The sequence below is a fragment of the Triticum dicoccoides genome, chromosome 4B (assembly GCF_002162155.2).
Source record: "Triticum dicoccoides isolate Atlit2015 ecotype Zavitan chromosome 4B, WEW_v2.0, whole genome shotgun sequence".
NCBI lineage: Eukaryota > Viridiplantae > Streptophyta > Magnoliopsida > Poales > Poaceae > Triticum > Triticum dicoccoides.
In genome coordinates this window covers 304220414-304239183 of record NC_041387.1, presented here as the reverse complement: position 1 = coordinate 304239183, position 18770 = coordinate 304220414, and positions in this window count along the sequence as shown.

Genomic DNA, 18770 nt, shown 5'->3' with positions numbered 1-18770 from the left:
GTCAAGGGGGTCCCATAAATCACCCGACCGTGTAAGGAACGCAAAATCCGGGAACATAACACCGGTACGACGGAAACTAGGGCGGCAAGAGTGGAACAAAACACGAGGAAAAAGGCCGAGTCTTCCACCCTTTACCAAGTATATAGATGCATTAATAATATAAGAGATATTGTGATATCCCAACATAATCCTGTTCACCATGGAGCAATCTTCAACTTCACCTACAACTAGCAACGCTATAAGAGGGGATGAGCAAAAGCAGTAACATAGCCAAACAACGGTTTGCATAGGAAAGGTGTCAAAGGTTAGAGGTTCATGGCAATCTGGGATGGCTTGATGAGCAAAAGATAGGTAACGCAGCATAGCGATAGAACGAAGCAACTAGCATAGCAATGATAGTAGTGAGATCCAGGGTAGCGGTCATCTTGCCTGAAATCCCGCAAGGAAGAAGAACGAGTCCATGAAGAAGACGAATGGATGAAGACGATCCAAGCGTAGACGAACGAATCCTCACGATCGCAACGATACGGGAACTATCGATAAGAAACACACAACATGGTAAACACACCACACAAGAACAAGACATGATGCTCAACCAAGCATGATGCATGACAAGGCTACATGAAGCTACTCATAGCAAGAGATGATGCAAACAAGAGCAACACATCAAAGCAAGTTTAAATGAGGCCGGGAACAACATATAACAATTCCGGTAAGTCCTCATATGCAAATTTCGAAGTTGGTCCAGATCTGAATGAAACTTATGTTCAAGTTGTTAAACAGAAAGTTAAGATGCAGCAAGATGATCTACATGAGATTCTAGTCAAGTTACATATAAAGTTCATTTAGTTCGGGGCTACGGCCTAGAAGATATGAGCAACACAAGTTAAACATGGCATTGATGCGAAATGCACCCAAACATCAAGCAAACACCTCAAAACAAGGATGCAACATGATAATATGAAACTACATGCAATTCTAAAAAAGTTTCATATAGAGCACACTCAAAACGGAGCAACGGTGCAACACACACACACCATACAAGTCATAACAACAATCTGTCCAAAACAACAACTAGGCATATTGAAAGCACCAAAACAACATGCTACAGGACCTCAACAAGAAAACAAAAGGCATGGGCATGATGTAAAGGTAAAGCATAACAAAACATGAACACTGAGCTATCTCTAGAAATCACTAGAACATCCTCAAACACACATGGCAAGAGCAAATAATAACAGTTCAGACTTTGCAGAAAATAACATCAGGTTGCAATGTTTAGAGCTATCAAACAACATGATACGGGAACTTAACATGGCAAACAAAGGCATGGCATGAACCTACTAAATGCATAGATCAAAAGTCCCTTACTGACCATGAGCCAAAAAGGATCAGAAAATATGATGGCACCCATGTAAACATAGCAAGTTATAATACAGATTCAAACATGGCAGAAACAGAATTATGAAGGCATGTAGATGAGCTTGTACCACTCACCACAGAGCAATACATGGCATGGCAAGGCACCCAACAGTAAGAAGACATGTTTATGAAGCTAAGCATGGCAAGAAAAAGTTCATAGCATGCAAGGATCCACTACAACAACCTTGGCAAAATTGAATAACATGTAAACAATCTGCTAGGAAACATTTTGAAGCAAAAGTAGAGCATGAAAAGGACATGCTAGACTACTCCATAATTGCACGCAGGAGCATGAATGGATAGACAACAACCATATGTTCAAAACATCCTTACTGAAGTATCTCAAAATAAGCATGGATCTCTCTGTAGCATCAAGTTTACGTGGCATCAAAATAACAACAAAACAGGGACTAAAATCAGCAACATCACGATGCCTAGTTTGCATGCTTGTGCTAGTCACCACATTGATCACAAAAATACATGGTAAGCACCTCTGTAAAGAAGACACGGCATAGTTCAAAACACATGTAGACATCAACCTCATAGGATGCACACATCAATCATGGCAAAAATGACCAAAGAGCTAGTTCTGTTAACAGGCAGCCGAAAACATTATGGAGCACTCTTGCAACGATGATTCAGGCATCAAGATGATCTCAAATGAATATGATGCAATGGAATGAAATGATGTACTCGTTGAGACGAACAATTTGACATATTACACGCACAAAACAGAGCAACGGATGCAGAGTTACGATGCGATGAACATGGCATGATTATGCAAAATATTCGGGGACTTAGCAGAAAAACAACCTCGGGGAAAAATTCAACGGGCGGTGGATCTCGCCGGAGAGCTCGCCGGAGAAGATGGGGAAGGCGGCCGGAGCTCGGGGAGGACGTCGGGGAGGCCGGGGCGGATGGATCCGGGCATGGGGCCGCCGAATCTGGCGTCGAAGGAGGCCGGAGGGCTTGGCGCGGGGTGGCCGGAGTTCCTGCCGGCGGCGGAGCTCGGCGGAGGACGGCGGCGGGGGCGACCGGGGCGCCGGCGCTCGAGGCGCGGAGGCGCGCGGCGGAGGAGGCCACGGGCCGAGGCGGCGGGGCGGCACCCGCGGCGGCGCGGCGGCGTCCGGCCTGCGGCGACGAGAGGCTGGCGGGCGGCAGACGGAGCTACAGCGGAGGTTGGCGGCGGGGCACGCGGGCCGGGTGGGCCCCGCGTGGGCCTGGCGGGCCGGCGGCGGCGGCGCCCACGTGGCGCGCGATGGTTGGCTGCGGGCGCGGCGGCGATGACGTGGTGACGCCCGATTGGTCGGAGCGACGTGTCCGGCGGTCATGTCCGGCGCGGATGGACATGTCCGGCAGCGCGGGGAGGAGTTTGCTAGGGTTTGGACTGCGGGATTTCGGAAGGGGAGGCTTATTTATAGTTTCTGGGAGCTAGGAGAGTCCAAATGGAGCACGGTTTTCGCCCACACGATCGTGATCGAACGACCGAGAGCATGGAGGGGAGTTAGATGGGTTTTGGGCCACTTTGGAAGGGTGTTGGGCTGCAAAGAGAGAGGGGCTTTACGATTACCCAGTTAACTGTTGGAGTACCAAACGACCTCCAAATGGCACGAAACTTGACAGGCGGTCTACCGGTGCTATACCAAGGCCACTTGTCAAGCCTCGGGTCATTCCAAGAAAGTTCAACACCCACTCACAACGACAGACAAAAGGGGAACGCCGGATGACATAGGAGCGCCGGATTGCAAAATGGACAACGGGGAAAAGGCTCGGATGCATGAGACGAACACGTATGCAAAATGAAATGCACATGATGACATGACAAAATGCAACACGCAAGCAAATGACATGGCAACAACGTCGAATAACTGGCAGACACCTAGCGCATCGAATCTGGGGCGTTACACCGGGCATCTTTAGTTTGAGGTAGGCGTAATGCGGTACTGCATTAAAACGAGCGAAGGCCGTTCTTCCGAGTAGCGTGTGATAGCCTCTTCGAAATGGAGCAATGTCAAAGTTTAATTCCTCGCTTCTGAAGTTGTCAGGAGAGTCGAATACAACCTCTAGTACTAGAGAGCCCGTATAGTGGGCCTCGACGCCTGGTGTTACTCCTTTAAAGGTAGTGTTGCCTAGGCTGATTCTTGAGGGGTATATCCCCATTTTGCGGACAGTGTCCTGATATATTAGGTTTAAACTACTGCCGCCGTCCATAAGGACTCCTGTGAGATGGTATCCGTCAATTATTGGGTCGAGCACCAAGGGAGCCAATCCTCCGTGCCAGATACTAGTCGGATGGTCCCTGCGATCAAAGGTGATCGGGCAGGACGACCAGGGATTAAATTTGGGAGCGACGGGCTCAACAGCGTATACGTCTCTGAGTGTGCGTTTGCGTGTTCTCTTTGGAATGTGAGTTACGTAAATCATATTCACTGTTTTGACTTCAGGTGGGAATTTTTTCTGTCCTCAAGTGTTCGGCTGACGAGGCTCATCCTCGTCTTCACTTGGCGTCTCTCTCCCCTTTTGTTCGGCATTCAGCTTACCGGCCTGCTTGAAAACCCAATACTCTCTGTGGGTGTGGTTTGTAGGTTTTTTGGGGGTGCCGTGAATCTGACATAATTTGTCTAGAATCTTGTTTAGGTTGGACGGTCCATCTCTGCTGCCTTTAAATGGCTTCTTCCGTTGACCGGGCCGAGAGCCCCTGAATCCGGCGTTGACCGTTGTGTTCTCTGGGCTGCCATCATTGTTTCGACGCTTATTTTTGTTACGTCGCGGCTTCCCGTTGCCATCCCTGACTTCGGATGTGCTTGGGTCGCTGGTGCCGCTACGGGCCAGCTAGCTGTCCTCGCCCGCGCAAAAGCGGGTCATAAGGCTTCTTAAGGCTTCCATTGTCCTCGACTTTTCTTGGGTGAGGTGTCTGGCCAGCCATTCATCCCGGATACTGTGTTTGAAAGCCGCTAAGGCTTCGGCGTCCGGGCAATCGACTATTTGATTCTTCTTAGTAAGAAATCTGTTCCAGAGCTTTCGAGCTGACTCTCCGGGCTGTTGAATTATGTGACTTAGGTCGTCTGCGTCCATAGGTCGGACATAGGTCCCTTGAAAATTGTCCCTAAAAGCATCCTCGAGCTCTTCCCAACTTACGATTGAGTTTTTAGGAAGGCTTCTCAACCAGTGCCAAGATGATCCCTTTGATTTGAGGGGTAGGTATTTAATGGCGTGGAGATCGTCTCCGCGAGCCATGTGGATATGAAGGATAAAGTCCTCGATCCAGACCCCTGGGTCTGTAGTTCCGTCATATGCCTCTATAAATTCACGGGTTTGAATCCTTCTGGAAATTCATGATCTAGCACCTCATCGGTGAAGCACAGGGGGTGCACGACACCCCTGTATTTGGTCGTGTCGTGGCATGCTATTGACGGTTGTTGTGTTTGGTTCTGATTCCTAGCTGATGTTAGAACAATGTGATCGTTTCGGTAGCTCTGATCTTGTCTGGAGCGTGCTTCCTAGATCCGTAGATGGATTTGGCCATACCAGACTTTTTGTCCAGGAGCTCACATAAATTGTGTGATGGCTTGTGTGCGGCATCATTAGTCGTCTTGTCACGGCCACGGGGCGGTCGGTCTGGCTGATCGGTCGTTTTCCGTTGAATGGGCTCTATGGCCTCGTCGTCGAATTCGTGCAGTAGCTTGCGCTTTGGATAGCTCTTTGTGTGACGATCGTCGCCATATTTTTCTTCTGTGTCGAGCACTTTGTTCCACCTGCGGTTGAGCATATCCTGTGTGGCCTTAAGCCTTCGCTTCTGCTTCTTTAGGCTCCTCGCGGTGGCGATAAGCCTTCTGTGGAGGTTCTCTTGTTCCAAGAGTTTTTCTGGGATGATGAGTGCATCATTGTCCGAGTTGTTCTCTTCTCCGGAGACAAGTTGGTGAATTTTACCCTCATGATCAGCGTCATCTGACGTCAGCTCCGGACTATGCTTGTCGTCCCCTGGCTCATCCTGCTCCATTGTTGGGTCCATGGGGTCGTCGTTTTCTTTGGATTCAACCGGGCCATTATTATTTCTTGCACTGTTGTTACTGTGGCGGGATTTAGGGCGGCGTCTATGGCGCCGCTTTGGTGGCTTATCGAGGGGATTATCCTTCGTTGCATCGTCACCATCGAATTCTTTTGGTGTGTCCACCATGTATATGTCTTATGATGAGGTGGCTGTCCAGCACCCTATGGGTGGTGATTCCTATTCTTATCCTGCATCATCGTCCATACCGTCGATGTCTTCGGAGTTGAAGTCAAGCACGTTGGTTAACTCATCGACAGTGGCTGTTAAGTGGGTGGTGGGTGGGGAACGAATTTCTTCGTCCTCCGCTTCCCTCTCGGGCCAGACATAGTTCAGCCAGGAATCTCCCGACAAGGAAAGAGACCTTAATGAGTTTAGCACATCTCCTAAGGGAGAGTGCTGAAAAATATCCACGGCGGTGAACTCCATGATGGTGACCAATTCGATTCGATAGGGATGGGCACATGCGGTTCGGATCCTATCGTTGGAGACGAGTTTGGGGGTCCGATGACACCACCCTCACAGGAGGTGGGATCAGTGTTCGGCTCCGACGCCGATGAGTGTGCGGCCTCCATGACGGGGTCCATCCACCCGTCCTCGGAAGACACGATCTGCTCCGGATTGATTCCCGATGCCACCGAAGGTGCGATCTCCCAAATACTGTGACGGCAGATCAAAGTCATGCCCGCCGTCACCATTCCGCGCACCCGGCATGGGCTCGAATCCGTCAAAGATCAAGTCTCCGTGGATGTCGGCAGTATAGTTTAAGCTTCCAAACCTGACCTGATGGCCAGGGGCGTAGCTATTGATTTGCCCCATATGGCCAAGCAAATTGGCCCGCAGTACGAAGCTGCCGAATACAAAGATCTATGCGGGAAGAAAAACCTCCCCCTCGACTGCATTGTTGAAGACGATTGAAGGAGCCATCAAGCCTTATCACGACGACACAGTGGAACTCTCAATGAAAGCACCAATGTCGGTGTCAAAACCGGCGGATCTCGAGTAGGGGGTCCTGAACTGTGCGTCTAAGGCTAATGGTAACAGGAGGCAGGGGCACGATGTTTTACCCAGGTTCGGGCCCTCTCGATGGAGGTAATACCCTACTTCCTGCTTGATTGATCTTGATGATATGAGTATTACAAGAGTTGATCTACCACGTGATCGTAGAGGCTAAACCCTAGAAGCTAGCCTATGACTATCATTGTTGTTGTCCTATGGACTAAACCCTCCGGTTTATGTAGACACCGGAGGGGGCTAGGGTTACACAGTCGGTTACAGAGAAGGAGATCTACATATATGAATATCTAAGCTTTCCTTCCACGCAAAGGAGAGTCCCATCCGGACACGGGACGAAGTCTTAAATCTTGTATCTTCATAGTCCAATAGTCCGGCCAAAGTATATAGTCCGGCTGTCTGAGGACTCCTTAATCTAGGACTCCCTCACCCACTGCCACCACCCCCTGTTGACAACCTAGCCCGCTTTCTGAGGTTGAATCCGATGGTGTTCTCTAGCAGCACCGAGCCGATTGTTGCTGATGATTGGCTCCACAAGATTGGAAGAGAGCTGACCACTGCAGGATGCATAGATGCGGAGAGAGTGCGCTTTGCCGCACATCAGCTTGATGGACCCGCAACATCTTGGTGGGAGAACTTCACCACCACTTACCCAATTGATACAGTTACATGAGATTAGTTGCGGCAAGCTTTCTGCACCGCCCATATTTTAGCAGGAGCTATGAGCATGAAGAAGCACGAGTTTCGCAACATGCGCCAAGGAGGTCGTACAGTGGGACAATATGTGGATGAGTTTAGCAAGTTAGCACACTATGCCCCAGATGATGTGGCCACAGAGGCCGCGAAGCAGGAGAAGTTTCTTGAGGGACTCAATGATGAGCTAAGTATGCAGTTGATGGTGGCAACTTTCAACAACTACCAGGAATTGGTAGACACGACCCTCATGATAGAAGGCAAGCAGCAACAGATTGATAACCGTGAGAGGAAGTATGGACAGGGGAGGTACACTTCTGGAGCTCAACAGAAACCCCGCTATTCCCCATACTTGGGAGGACACACTCACAACCATTGAGGACATACGCACAAAGGAGGAAGTTCGCACAACCACAGTGGCCCTAAGAGTGGCAATGGGAATGGAGGAAGCAGTAGCCAGAACCGTTCCAACCCCGCAACACCAGCCAAGAGGGATTTGAGTCACATTACATGTTTCAAGTGCGGTAAGACTGGACATTATGCCACTGAATGTCCTGAAGCAAAGAATGGAAATGGCATTGGAGATTCTGTGAAGAAGCCAAGCCCCTTCACCAAAGGTCAGGTAAACCACGTCAGTGTGGAGGAGATTGAGGATCAGCCCGACACAGTTGTCGGTAAGTTTTTGATTAATGCATTTACAACACTTGTTCTTTTTGATACTTGTGCATCTCATTCATTCATATCAAGGGATTTGTGGATAAGTATAAATTGCCAACAATAGCCCATTAGTCACCTATGTTAGTAAGTTCCCCAGGAGCGGAGTATATGGCTAGTAGGGGATGCTATCAGTTGCCAGTAACCATAGGTAGACATGTTTTCCCCACCGACCTGATTGTCTTGGAGTCAAAATGATTGGATGTGATACTAGGCATAGATTGGCTATCCAAGTTTAAGGGAAACATTGATTGCGCCAGTAAATCAATTCTACTCACCACCCCGAAAGGAAAGAGAATTAAGTATGTGTCTAGGCATGCGCCGAGGAGGACTCAGGTGAATTCCTTATCAGGAGTTGTTTAGGAGGAAGTACAAGTGGTGAAGGATTATCCCGATGTATCTCTGGAGGAGTTACCAGGCATGCCACCTGATCAAGACATTGAGTTTTTGATTGAGTTATTGCCAGGCACCAGACTAGTATCCAAGAGACTGTATCGGATGCCCACAAATGATCTAGAGGAAATTAAGAAGCTGATTAAGGAGTTACTGGAGAAAGGTTACATTCAACCAAGTTCATCACCTTGAGGAGCCCCACTGCTTCTAGTTGAGAAGAAGGATGGATCTTTGAGGATGGTTGTTGATTATCATGCGCTGAATGAGGTGATGATCAAGAACAAATACCCTCTGCCGATGGTCAATGATTTGTTTGACCAGCTGCAAGGAGCTAAAGTTTTTTCCAAGATCGATCTTTGATCAGGTTATCACCAGTTGAACATCCGAGAGCAGGATATACCTAAAACAGCTTTTACCACGAGGTATGGGCTATATGAGCATACAGTTATGTCATTTGGTTTGACTAATGCCCCTGCGTATTTCATGAGTATGATGAACAAGGTGTTCATGGAGTTTTTAGATAAATTCGTCGTGGTGTTCATTGAAGACATATTGGTCTACTCGAAGAATGAAGAGGAGCATAAGGAACATTTGCGTTTGGTTCCCGAAGAGCTATATACTCTTTATGCTGATCAAGGAAGATCACAATGTCTGGCAATCTCGTCTTATATTTGATCCCGCAGAGATACCTTTGCAAGGTAGATAATTTTCTCTTCAAGATTGGCACATCTATTTTTGGGAGATGGTGGAATTTTCCCATTTTTTCTTCTGCTCTTAAGTCTCTAAATTGATAAAGTCGAGAAGCTCAGGAACATCAGTTATACGCCAAGTTCAGCAAATGCTAGTTTTTGTGTAAGGAAGTTGGATTTCTCTGACATGTTATATCTGGAGAAGGAATAGAAGTAGACCCTACCAAGGTTGCTTCTGTCACTAAATGGTTGGCACCCACCTCAGTGGGAGAGATCAGAAGTTTTCTTAGACTCACAGGTTATTACCGGAGATTTATTGAGAATTTTTCCAAGATTGCGAAGCCCATGACGGAGTTATTAAAGAAGGACACCAAGTTTAAATTTACTGAGGATTGTGAAGCCAGTTTTCAGGAGTTGAAGACACATTTGCTTACAACCACAATGTTGATTCTCCCAGACATACGCAAGGATTTCCAAGTATATTGCGACACTTCACGTTGAGGACTTGGAGGAGTGCTTATGCAGGACAGAAGAGTTGTTTCATACGCCTCACGACAACTTCGACCTCATGAGTTGAATTATGCTACACATGATTTGGAGTTAGCAGCTGATGTCTACTACGCAACCTTCTCCTTGTAGACGTTGTTGGGCCTCCAAGTAGAGAGGTTTGTAGGACAGTAACAAATTTCCCTCAAGAGGATGACCTAAGGTTTATCAATCCGTGGGAGGCGTAGGATGAAGATGGTCTCTCTCAAATAACCCTGCAACCAAATAACAAAGAGTCTCTTGTGTCCCCAACACACCCAATACAATGGTAAATTGTATAGGTGCACTAGTTCGGCAAAGAGATGGTGATACAAGTGCAATATGGATGGTAGATATAGGTATTTGTAAACTGAAAATATAAAAACAGCAAGGTAACAAGTGGTAAAAGTGAGCGTAAACGGTATTGCAATGCTAGGAAACAAGGCCTAGGGTTCATACTTTCACTAGTGCCAGTTCACTCAACAATAATAACATACTTGGATCATATAACTATCCCTCAACATGCAATAAAGAGTCACTCCAAAGTCACTAATAGCGGAGAACAAACAAAGAGATTATTGTAGGGTACGAAACCACCTCAAAGTTATCCTTTCTGATCGATCTATTCAAGAGTCCGTAGTAAAATAACACGAAGCTATTCTTTCCATTTGATCTATCATAGAGATCGTACTAGAATAACACCTTAATACACAAATCAACCAAAACCCTAATGTCACCTAGATACTCCAATGTCACCTCAAGTATCCGTGGGTATGATTATACGATATGCATCACACAATCTCAGATTCATCTATTCAACCAACACAAAGTACTTCAAAGAGTGCCCCAAAGTTTCTACCGGAGAGTCAAGACGAAAACGTGTGCGAACCCCTATGCATAAGTTCATTGAACCCGCAAGTTGATCACCAAAACATACATCAAGTAGATCACGTGAATATCCAATTGTCACCACAGATAAGCACGACAAGACATACATCAAGTGTTCTCAAATCCTTAAAGACTCAATCCGACAAGACAACTTCAAGGGGAAAACTCAATTCATCACAAGAGAGTAGAGGGGGAGAAACATCATAAGATCCAACTATAATAGCAAAGCTCACGATACATCAAGATCGTATCACCTCAAGAACACGAGAGAGACAGAGAGATCAAACACATAGCTACTGGTACATACCCTCAGCCTTGAAGGTGAACTACTCCCTCCTTGTCATGGAGAGCGCCGGGATGATGAAGATGGCCACCGGTGAGGGATCCCCCCTCCGGCAGGGTGCCGGAACAGGGTCCCGATTGGTTTTTGGTGTTTACAGAGACTTGCGGGGGCGAAACTCCCAATCTGTGGTGCTCCTCGATGTTTTTACGGTATATGGACATATATAGGGAAAAGAAGTCGGTTAGGGGAGCGACGAGGGGCCCGTGGGGGTGGGGGGCGTGCCCAGGGGGGTAGGGCGCGCCTCCCTGCCTCGTGGCCACCTCGAAGCTTCCCGGACTTCCATTCCAAGTCTCCTGGATTGCTTCCGTTCCAAAAATAACTCTCCCAAAGGTTTCATTCTGTTTGGACTCCGTTTGATATTCCTTTTCTTCGAAACACTGAAATAGGCAAGAAAACAACAATTTTGGGATGGGCCTCCGGTTAATAGGTTAGTCCCAAAAATAATATAGAAGTGTATAATAAAGCCCATAAACATCCAAAACAGATAATATAATAGCATGAATGCTTCATTAAATATAGATACGTTGGAGACATATCAAGCACCCCCAAGCTTAATTCCTGCTCGTCCTCGAGTAGGTAAATGATAAAAGAAATAATTTATGAAGTGTGAATGCTAGAAGGTGCATAAGTTTGATCAATGGTAATTTCAATCACCTTTTCTAGCATCATTATATGTCATAACAGTAGCTCATCTCATAAAACTTCTCATGATCAAGTAACAAGCTATTCAAATGTTAAAGCATAGACCATACACTTTCTTGAAAACTAGCAAACTATGTTCTCAGTCATCAAACAATTGCAATTCATCTTATTTTTAGGAAGGGTCTATGTAAGAGCTTTGATTTAGAAAATCCCACATACTCAACTATCATATAGTCTTCCATGATTGCTACCACTTAAAGCATATTTTTAGAACAAATAGCATCGATCGAACACAGAGAAAGATAGGGGCTTAATATTTCGCCTCCCAACTAACTTATCATATAGATAATTGTCAACAATAATAATTCATGATCAAATATATTTGAATGGCCATGTATTCTTAGATCTTTCCCCATCACATGATGCTTGCCAACTAAAGAGTAGGCTGGAATGAGAAGGAATACTACTGACTCTTGCATTAAAGTAAAAGATAGGCCCTTCGCAGGGGGAAGCAGGGATTGCAGAGGTGCCATAGCTCGAAGCTTTTAAACAGAGATGGAAATAATTTTGAGAGGTATCCTTCCATTGTCAACATAACAACCAAGGGTTCCCAGTTTCTTCCATACTGGATACATTATAGGCGGTTCCCAAACAGAATGGTAATGTTTTTACTCCCCCTCCACCAACAATCATCAATCCATGGCTTGCCCGAAATAATGGGTGCCTCCAACTAACAACAATCCTGGGGTAGTTATGTTTGCAATTATTTTGATTTGATTTTGATCTTTTGATCATGGGAATGGGCATCCCAGTTACCAGCCATTTTTCTCGTGAATGATGAGCGGAGTCCACTCATCGTGAGAATAAGCCACCTAGCATGGAAGATACTGATAGCCCCTAGTCTCTAGATGAGCGATTCGGGCCTACAAAACAGATTATTATTTGAAGATTTAGAGTTTGGCACATGCAAATTTACTTGGAACGGCAGGTAAATACCGCATATAGGTAGATATGGTGGACACTCATCGAAGAAACTTGGTTCAAGGAATTTGGATGCACAAGCAGTATTCTCGCTTAGTACAGATATTTTGGCTAGCAAAGGATTCTAAAAAGCAAGCACCACATGTTGGAGGATCTATAACAATATAACTTCTATACAAATATACCCAACCATAACTCATTACGTTGTCTTCCTTGTCCAACTTCAACTAATTTGCTCGGGTTTGAAAATAATTAATGGGGCTCACAATCATAGAAGATGTCCAAGATAGTATATTTATATGTGAAATCTCTCTTCCTTCAATACTCTTTCATGAATTGTTCAAGTGACCAATACTATGTTTGCTAACTTTCAAGAAATTTACCACCTCTACTTCTTCGATGTGAAGTCATTACTCCCAATGGGGTAAGCATATGAAACATATATAATTTCAGATTTATGATATTCAAATCATTCAACCATTTACTCATAGGATATAAGTGAGGCACACGAGTAAATGACAAACTACTCCAAAGAGATATAAGTGAAGATCAATGAGTAGTTTAAATAAGTATGTAGCTATGTGAAGACTCTCTATCATCAAAGAATTTCAGATATTGGCATTTTATTCAAACAGCAATCAAAACAAAATAAAACAAAATGACGCTCCAAGCAAAACACGTATCATGTGGTGAATAAAAATATAGCTCCACGTAAAGTTACTGATGGACGGAGACGAAAGAGGGGATGCCTTCCGGGGCATCCCCAAGCTTAGGCTCTTGTTTGTGCTTGAATATTACCTTGGGGTGCCTTTGGCATCCCCAAGCTTAGGCTCTTGTCACTTCTTATTCCATAGTCCATCGAATCTTTACCCAAAACTTGAAAACTTCACAACACAAAACTCAACAGAAAACTCGTAAGCTCCGTTAGTATAAGAAAATAAACCACCACTTAGGTACTGTTATGAACTCATTATAAATTCATATTGGTTTTAAACCTAATGTATTCGAACTTCTCTATGGTTCATAACCTCCGATACAACTCATAGATGCATCAAAAAAAGCAAACAACACATAGAAAACAGACTCTGTCAAAAACAGAACAGTCTGTAGTAATCTGTAACTCTCGAATACTTCTGTAACTCAAAAAAATTCTACCAAATTAGGAAGTCCTAAGAAATTTGTGTACCAATCCAGATAAAAAAGAATCGGATCAAAATCACTTTTCTGTGAATTATCAAAACTAATTTACTTGGTGCAAAAGTTTCTGATTTTCAGCAGGACCAACACAACTATCACCGTAAGCTATTCTAAAGGTCTTACTTGGCACTTTATTGAAACAAAAGCTATAAAATATGATTACTAAAGTGGCTTAATCATGTGAACACACAAACCATTAAGGGTAAATATTGGGTTGTCTCCCAACAAGCGCTTTTCTTTAATGCCTTCCTAGCTAGGCATGATGATGACAATGATGCTCACATAAAAGATAAGAATTGAAACATAACGGGAGCATCATGAAGCATATTACTAGCACATTTAAGCCTAACCCACTTCCTATGCATAGGGATTTTGTGAGCAAACAACTTATGGGAACAATAATCAACTAGCATACGAAGGCAAAACAAGCATAACTTCAAGATTTTAAGCACATAGAGAGGAAACTTGATATTATTGCAATTCCTACAAGCATATGTTCCTCCCTCATAATAATTTCCAGTAGCATCATGAATGAATTCAACAATATAACCGTCACATAAAGCATTCTTTTCATGATCTACAAGCATAGAAATTTTATTACTCTCCACATAAGCAAAAAAATTCTCATTCGGAATAGTGGGAGTATCATAAGAGACTCGAATACTATAAATTGTTTCCATATTAAAAGAGTAATGTTCAGAAAAAGGGCAATCATAATCATGACAAGTTTTAATATAATCGTCACTACTTTTTATAGCATAAGTATCATCACAATAATCATCATAAGTAGAAACTTTGTTCTCATCATAATCAATTGAAACCTCTTCCAAAACAGTGGATTTATCACTAAATAAAGTCATGACCTCTCCAAATACACTTTCATAAATATTATAAGATTCAACACCGTCCAAAATAGTGGGATCATTACTTGCCAAAGTTTACACTCTTCCAAACCCACTTTCATCAATATAACCATCGTAAATACGAGGCATGCTATCATCATAATAAATTTGCTCATCAAAACCTGGGAGGCTAAAAATATCATCTTCATTAAACGTAGGATCCCCAAGCTTAGGACAAACATTAATTGCAGTATATATTCTCAAACATGTCATTCTCATCAAACATAGCATCCCCAAGCTTGGGCATTTTCATATCATAAGCATAATCACTCTCATCATTAATAGTATGGATAGCACCAATAGTATAGCAATTATCATCATCACAATGAGTAATAGGAGAAACATCATTTGGGAGGGATACCTTTCTACCTTTGCCTCTCCATCTTTTCTTCTTCTTCACATTATGTGTGGGCTTAACCCTCTTTTTTGAGCTCCTTATTAATGAGATTGGTTGAATAGAAGGCTCCTCCTCGTTACCTGATTCATCATATGAAATAATAGGAGGATATTGGGAAGTCTCTTCCCTTTCATTAGTATTCTCTTCATCTTCTCTTTTCTTTCTTTTCTTTATGTAATTGGAAATATAAGGATTTTCAATGCAATTCACTGCACAATACATATAAATTTCCTCTAGATCAATATCAAGGAATTTCTCAAGGTTATATTCTGGAATATGCTTAGTTACACATTTCATTTCTTCATAACCCAAAAGCAAACTAGGTTCACTATGATGTGCAAGGGAAATCAAGTCATCACAATGTTTGGACATGATTCGATCATGAAACAATTTGCATTGGAGATTTAAATGACCACGTTCATTGCAAAGTTCACAACTATGGAAAAGAAATTTTAAATTTTCAGCACAAACATCTAGTCTTTCTTGCAACCATTTATTTTCTAAATACTTATGCCTCTTGCAAATTAAAATTTCCCTATTTGGTGTGTACGTGCAAACTCCATGCACTCCACAAAAGTTGACATGCTTATAAGAGACATTTTCATCATGATTAGTGCAATCATCATTAGTACTATGGATATTCAATGAGTTCATACTAACAACATTGCAATCATGCTCCTCATTCAAAGATCTAGTACGAAACATTTTAATGCATTCTTCTTCTAGCAATTGAGCACAATTTTCCTTTCCATCATTCTCACGAAAGATATTAAAAAGATGAAGCATATGAGGAAAACTCAATTCCGTTTCTTTTTGTAGTTTTATTTTATAAACTAAACTAGTGATAAAACAAGAAACAAAAAGATTCGATTGCAAGATCTAAAGATATACCTTCAAGCACTCACCTCCCCGGCAACGGCGCCAAAAAAGAGCTTGATGTCTACTATGCAACCTTCTCCTTGTAGACGTTGTTGGGCCTCCAAGTGCAGAGGTTTGTAGGACAGTAGCAAATTTCCCTCAAGTGGATGACCTAAGGTTTATCAATGTCACGCCCAATATGCGACCCTATCCAAAAGGAACTCGAAGGTCCCACCAAGGATAGACCCGCATATTGAAACGCTTTTGCAAGGTGGATATCATTACATCAACATTACATAATAGATGGGGATACATTCAATAGGCATACAATGCCACACGAATACAACATCACAATACAAAAGAGCATCATCCGACTACGGATGAAACACAAACAAAAACTCAAACGACATCCACCCTGCTAGCCCAGGCCGCCGACCTGGAACCTATCCCCTGATCGAAGAAGCAGAAGAAGAACTCAACGCAAGCAAGCATCGCTCTCGCGTCATGATCATCGCATAACCTGTACCTGCAACTATTGTTGTAATAATCTGTGAGCCACGAGGACTCAGCAATCCCATTACCATGGGTATCAAGACTTGCAAAGCTTAATGGGAAAGGAAGGGGTAAAGTGGTGAGGTTGCAGCAGCGACTAAGCATATATGGTGGCTAACATACGCAAACAAGAGCGAGAAGAGAGCAAGCGGAACGGTCGTGAATCTAGCAATGATCAAGAAGTGATCCTGAACTCCTACTTACGTCAAACATAACCCAAAAACCGTGTTCACTTCCCGAACTCCGCCAAAAAGAGACCATCACGGCTACACACGCGGTTGATGCGTTTTAATTCGGATCTGGTGTCAAGTTATCTACAACCAGACATTAAGAAATTCCCATCTACCTATAACCGCAGGCACGGCTTTCGAAAGATTATACCCTGCAGGGGTGTCCCAACTTAGCCCATGATAAGCTCTCGCGATCAACGAAGGATATACCTTCTCCCAGGAAGACCCGATCAGACTCGGAATCCCGGTTTACAAGACATTTCGACAATGGTAAAAGAAGACCAGCAAAGCCACCCGATGCGCCGACAATCCCGATAGGAGCTGCACATATCTCGTTCTCAGGGCAACACCGGATAAGTCAAGCTACGAGTAAAACCAGCCCTCGAGTTGCCCCGAGGTGGCCCCGCATGCTTCTTGGTTCGGACCAACACTTAGCCAAGCACTCGCACAGGGGGGGCTAAAATAAAGATGACCCTCGAGAGCATGACTCCCAAGGGAAAAGGTAGGTGGTGGTGAGGCAAATGGTAAAACCAATGTTGGGCCTTGCTGGAGGAGTTTTATTCAAAGCGAACTGTCAAGGGGGTCCCATAAATCACCCGACCGCGTAAGGAACGCAAAATCCGGGAACATTACATCGGTATGACGGAAACTAGGGCGGCAAGAGTGGAACAAAACACCAGGCAAAAGGCCAAGTCTTCCACCCTTTACCAAGTATATAGATGCATTTTAATAATATAAGAGATATTGTGATATCCCAACCAAAATCCTGTCCACCATGGAGCAATCTTCAACTTCACCTGCAACTAGCAACGCTATAAGAGGGCTGAGCAAAGCAGTAACATAGCCAAGCAACGGTTTGCTAGGAAGGGTGTCAAAGGTTAGAGGTTCATGGCAATTTGGGAGGCTTGAGGAGCAAAAGTTAGGTAACGCAGCATAGCGATAGAACGAAGCAACTAGCATAGCAATGATAGTAGTGAGATCCAAGGTAGCGGTCATCTTGCCTAAAATCCCGCAAGGAAGAAGAACGAGTCCATGAAGAAGATGAAGCCACAAACATGAAGCCACGAAGACGAACCAAGCGTAGACGAACGAATCCTCACGATCGCAACGAAACGGGAACTATCGAGAAGAAGCACATAACATAGTAAACACACCACACATAAACAAGACATGATGCTCAATCAAGTATGATGCATGACAAAGCTACATGAAGCTACTCATGGCAAGAGATGATGCAAACAAGAGCAACATAACAAGGCAAGTTTAAATGTGGCTGGGAACAACATATAACAATTCCGGTAAGTCCTCATATGTAAGTTTCGAAATTGGTCCACATCTGAATAAACCTTATGTTCAAGTTGTTAAGCATCAAGTTAAGATGCACCAAGATGATCTACACGAGATTCTAGTCAAGTTACATATAGAGTTCATTTAGTTCGGAGCTACGGTCTAGAAGATATGAGCAAAACAAGTTAAACATGTCATTGATGCAAAATGCATACAAACATCAAGCAAACACCTCAAAACAAGTATGCAACATGATAATATGAAACTACATGCAATTCTAAGCAAGTTTCATATAGATCACACTCAAAACGGAGCAACGGTTCAACACACACACATGAAACAAGTTATAGCAACAATCTGTCCAAAACAGCAACTAGGCATCTTGCAAGCATCAAAACAACATGCTACAGGACCTCAACAAGAAAAAAAAGGCATGGGCATGATGTACAGGTAAAGCATAACAAAACATGAACACTGAGCTATCTCCATAAATCACTAGAACATGCTCAAACACACATGGAAAGATTGCAAATAATAACAGTTCAGACTTTGCAGAAAATAACATCAGGTTGCAATGTTCAGAGCTATCAAACAACATGTTACAGGAACTTATCATGGCAAACAAAGGCATGGCATGAACCTACTAATCCCATAGATCAAAAGTCCCTTGCTGACCATAAGCCAAAAAGGATCAGAAAATATGATGGCACCCATGTAAACATAGCAAGTTATAATACAGATTCAAACATGGCAGGAACAGAATTATGAAGGCATGTAAATGAGCTTGTGCAACTCACTACAGAGCAATACATGGCATGGAAAGGCAACCAATAGTAAGAAGACATATTTATGAAGCTAAGCATGGCAATAGCAAGGTCATAGGGTGCATGGAACACTAGCAACAATCATGGCAATAACTGAACTTAATGTTAACAGGCTGACAGCAACATTATCAAGCAACTTTGGAGCTAGATTACAACAAGTTAAAGCAAGCT